Source organism: Adiantum capillus-veneris, chromosome 1, assembly GCF_014529385.1.
Source record: "Adiantum capillus-veneris isolate H3 chromosome 1, ASM1452938v2, whole genome shotgun sequence".
NCBI lineage: Eukaryota > Viridiplantae > Streptophyta > Polypodiopsida > Polypodiales > Pteridaceae > Adiantum > Adiantum capillus-veneris.
The window spans coordinates 132,129,371-132,134,562 of NC_140931.1; the positions used below are offsets into that span (position 1 = coordinate 132,129,371).

Genomic DNA, 5,192 nt, shown 5'->3' on the forward strand with positions numbered 1-5,192 from the left:
GTATGTACGATCGAAGAGTACTTTGAAAACTCCTTTGTTAAAATGTGGACGTAAATAGATTGACCCCTATTTTTTTGTGAATAGACTAAAATGTGGACGTGAATAGATTGACCCCTCTTTTCTATGAATAAACAATTTTTTTACCAAAATGGATCTTAAAACCCCTCTTTTTAGTGTATCTCAATTAAATTTCTTAAATTCTTATCAAAAATAAAATAAAAAAGCCTCTTATTGAACTTGTGCGATAGGTTAACATGATTATACTGTCGACCCCCCGAGCTTCAATGAGCCTTGATTGACACGTGTTCGTCAAATGAAGCACATGCTTATGTGTCTCGATAATGCAACCTAATGACATTTCTGCATAAATCACACATGCAATCTCTTGATTGTTACAATGTAGCTAAGAGGTGAAAGGTTCACTAGGCATCAATTGCAAACACCAAACGAGTTTGGATCTTTGGCACCCAAACGAGTTTTTTTTCCAGTCGGTACTCACTCAATGAAGTGAGTAATTAAGTGAGCATGATGTAGTACCTTAGTTCTCACATTGGTTACAGAGCTTAGGGCAACCATGGTTGGGTGGAAATGAGCATGCCGTAGTACATAAGTTCTCACATTTAAAAAACATAAAGTGATACATCAATTCCATGTTGAAACAATGCAATGGAGCCATAAAGAATTACAAAGGTCCTTATACAATCCTGCCCAATCAAACACAGCAAAATCACAAGAACTACAACATCTCGAGTTTGCCACAGACTTTTAAAGGCATGCCACCTTGACAAGATATCCCCATGAATATGCAAGTAACAAAACAATACAATGGTTGAACGGTGCCACCCTTTTGTAAAAAGACCTTACTACCATTTTGAGGATAGGGCCCTACATCCCCATCACCAACTACAGCCTTCTAGGGTGCCACCATGAGGTCACCATTGGCACTGGCTTGCCTCATGCCCCCCAAAAGAGTCACCAGAAACTATCAATCAGAAAAGTCAGAGATAGAAATAGGACAAATGTGCAAACTTGTGCAATAAGCAAGGAGATCCATCGATGTTGCACAAGCACCAAGAAACGATCTCCACCCAAACTGAGCCAAAGCATCTGGAGCGCCCATTTGCGGGCATGAACACCCCAACACACAGAGCCAACCCTTGCATAGGCAAATTAGGGAGGGTTGTAGCCGCCGCAGGGCCAAGGCAGCCCGTCAGCCCCTCACCCTAGAGGAGGCCATTGTCCGCTTCCACAAAAAACCACCCAACAACGAACATTGTACATGCCTTGCCCTACCGTACACCCAACAAGTAGAGCAGGATCGCTCCGCAAACCCTAATGTACATTCTTATAATCTTGAATCTCACTTAAAGCTATTTTTTCTTTAGAGAAAATCACTCAAGAGTGTTGGAATGGATCACGCTTGGGTTGGCACTTGAGAACATATGGAACGCAAACGAGACACGTTTTCAAGGTTCAACAGTTCAAGGGATAAGGGCATGAAAGTACTCGACAAAAAAGGGACAAAAGCAGTCTAGCGTGTCACATGCGATTCGCACGAATGGTTGATACTTTTGTGTTACGTAAATGTTGTTGGCCAAACCATTCCTTCATACTACATTTTCAAGGGTAGTCACATAAAGAGCGATTACATTAAGAATTGTGAAATGGGGGTAGCCATGGCTATGCAAAAAAAAAAAAGCTTGGATGATAGGGAAACTTTTTCAGGCATGGCTAGATCATTTTGACAATGCTATAACTCAAATGGTGGGAAAGTCAAGCAGGCATCTTCTCATTCTCGACGGCCATGGAAGTCGTGTTTCATTGGATGTAGTAGGAAACGCTCAAGCGGCTGGAATAGACATCATCACATTACCATCTCATACATCACATAAGCTTCAACCACTGGATGTAAGTGTCTTCAAGTCATTGAAGGTGCAATTTTGAAAGGAAAGGGACATATGGCAACAAAAATCCTCTTCAAGAGAAGCTACAAAATCTGAACTTGCAACTATAGAGGCTAAGGCTATAAAATCCTCCTTCACAGAATCAAATATCAAAGTTGGCTTTCGGGCAACCGGCATGTGGCCACTAGCTTTTTCAGCAGTTAGATTTGAAGGCATGCAATGTAAACACATCAACATGATTCAAGAGCTAGATGCTACATCAATGGAGGCAGCACAATCCGACAATGATGACAACCCATCTGAAGTGGTCAGCACACCATTGAATGAAAATATGGAAGATGAATACCCTAGCTACTCAAATTGACGAAGGCATTTTGACAGAGCAAGGAGAGGTAGGGCAAGCAACGTCTTTCACCCAAATAGTGGAAGAGGAAGTAGACGTATCCACTTTTCAAGGTGCATCTCATGGAATCTTGTATACATCCACCAATATAGGACGAGCTATTGATGCAGATCAATCAATTACAAGGAATGCCGTTTTCTCTTTAAGGCAAGATGTGGCAAGTACATCAAGAATGCAAGAAATAAAGACACAACAATTTAGAATGAGAATGAAAATCCCAATTTTTCTACTCCAGCACAAGGAATAGAGGGTACACATGTCATTGACCTCTTGAGAATACCATCAATAGAGGTTTGTGTACGGCAAGTGCATCGAGAGGCCTTTGTCGACTATATCAATAGCCTCATTCTTACCTCCTCTCAATACATGGAAACTATAAGAGCTAAGACTGCTGAGAAGGAAGAGATTGCCAAGGCAAAGGAGACAAGGCGCTTGGAAAAGAGAAAAAACGGGCTCAAAACGTAGTAGAAAAGGAGACAGCAAGGCAGAGAAGGCTCGAGGCACAAGCAGCGAGGCATTCAAGGAAAGCTTCGGAGATGCAACGACAAGCATTTGAAGCAAGATTGAGTTCTCTTTTGTGGGAGGGCGGTTCTACGCAGGGATTATACTTAAGGCCATTGCATGTTGACCAATCCTATCAAGCATTGACACAAATTTCGGATGGATAAATTGCGATAGCAACGTCAAAATGCTTCTACTTCTCTCCCCCCGGGTTAACAAGCCTACATGCTTCTAGAATTTTGATATATTAATCTTCAGACAGCCTACTCTTCTATAAGAAATCAAGGATTATTTATCCCTCCTGAAGTTTTACTTCCAAGTTTTGAATCATTTTCCAGTAAACACATCTAGCCTTTTGTAATGCCGACCTACCTATAGCATGCACCCTTTTCCCTTTTTGTAAAAGCTTTACTTTGAAGTTCTGGTATACTTCCCCTTCAACAGAATCAACCCCCTTTTGTAAGGTATGAAGGTTTAACTCCTCCCTTTCCTTTTTTTGTTGAAGCTTTGCTTCAAAGTTGATGGTTTAATCCTCCTTCACACATATACCCTTTTGTACAATTACCTAACCTTTGTATAAATTTTGGGGTTCTCTTTGCTGAAGCATACATTCTAGATTAAGAATAGAAATTTTCCTTCAGTTATTAATAATTTTGTATATTTAGAGTAAACCATGCGAATCATCACAACACATCATAGCTAAGTGAGGCCAAGGCTCTCACCTTGTAAGGCTCTTATTGAAAGAGTTCGTTGCGTTGATTACTTGACTTGTGGCCTCATCTAGAGCAAGTTAATACAATCTACAACACAGAGAAGCAAGAAAATTATTCAACATTTCACATTTCTATTCAACACAATGCTTATGTTTGTTGATTACCTGAAACACAACAGTGGCTTGTCATCCATGGATATGGCGTCTCTGTCCATGGGAGCAAAGAAGGTGGAGGAAATAGGGACAGATCTCAATAGGGTCAGCATAGGATGCTTCTCACTGTTCGATTCAGCATGCAACAATGCTTGCCATTCATAAATAGCAAAAGGGGCATGGGCACACAATCTGGCACCTGACTCCTTGGAAGCAGGAATGGAATCGACAAGCACGAATAGTGTTGGCAGAAATGGGCTCGCTCCAGTAGCAAGCAGCCACGGCTACTCAGATACTTGAATGGGTAGCATCATGCCTGAAATAGCTTTGAGTAGCTCGAGTAGTAAGAATCCACCCAAATGGACACGCACAACCAAAGTAAAGAGGGTTTGGCTTCTCATAAGCAGGAGAAATTGAAACTTAGGAGCCTTCAAGGAAGGAGAAGATGGCATGGCCATCCACAGCTGGGATAGATATGCGAGGGTGGTAGCAGCTTAGGGTGCTAGAGCTTGTGGCGTTAGGCTTCCAACTGCATAACTCAGGCATATAGAATTCTCACTCTCTTTGCAAAGATGAGCCAAAAACATCTACTAACATAATATGGCGGAGGGGAGTGCCCTTTACACGTGGCGCAAACTGCTAAGTGCAAGCAAAAGTCCGATTCAAATGAGCCAGAAAGACAGTGCGTGCCAGTGCCACGTAGGAGCTCTTCTCCCAATTTCCTAGCTAGGAGCGCCAAAACATAAAGGCTACTGACACGTCAACTACCTCCTCCAGACTCGCCTCTGATGCGATGCACATGTGATTCTTGAACATTCCTCTCAAGGCTTAGAAGTCGAGGCTAGCTCCTATGCTATAATTACCTTTCCCTGGCCATGGTTGCTCACCTGCTCACAACCTTCACCTCCTGTAACATTTAAAGACCTAAAATCTTATGTGTAGCGGAAATTAGCATGAACATAGTGGGCATTTCATTAGAATAGATTCCTAATGAGAATTACAAGAGTGCTTGGGTGGAGAGAGCAACAAAAAGCATAACACCTAGTTAGATAGCATCGACAATACTTTCAAAAGAGAGAGATATTAAGCTATTGACAACAGTTGAGGACCGGATTTGCATGGAGCCGGTCCCCCCTCCAAAAGGCTTTGTATTATGGTTTCTCCCATCAAGAGAGACATTGTACAATACAATTCTTTGTGTTCCTTCAAGACTAGCTAGTGCAATGAAGATGGAAGCTTCATACACCAAGCAAAACACTTAATCAAACACAACTTGAATTATCCCCGTTCTCAGACCCAAGACCTCACACACCTTCGAAGATGGTGAGAGCTAGCAGGGTATGAGAGTAGATTGAGAGGAAAAAGAAGTATCTTACGAGAAAGAAGTACATCTCCTCACATAATCACTCATATTAGCATAGCTTAGCTTAGTAATTAGCTTGGTAGAGAAGATGAGCATGCATTGAAGCTTGGCTCTTGGTTGGATTTGCATCCACATGCCAAGAGAGTGTTGATGTAG

At 41.9% G+C, this 5,192-nt stretch overlaps 1 long non-coding RNA gene across 1 annotated transcript; it reads right to left on the bottom strand.

The window, feature by feature from the left end:
- Window positions 1-667: 667 nt before the first annotated feature.
- On the bottom strand, window positions 668-4,608 carry LOC147465579 (uncharacterized). The gene is made up of 2 exons (XR_015188032.1): window positions 3,686-4,608; window positions 668-3,608 (listed from the first exon to the last, which is right to left on the bottom strand). It is a non-coding gene; the product is annotated as an uncharacterized LOC147465579 (long non-coding RNA).
- Between the last annotated feature and the right edge of the window lie 584 nt (window positions 4,609-5,192).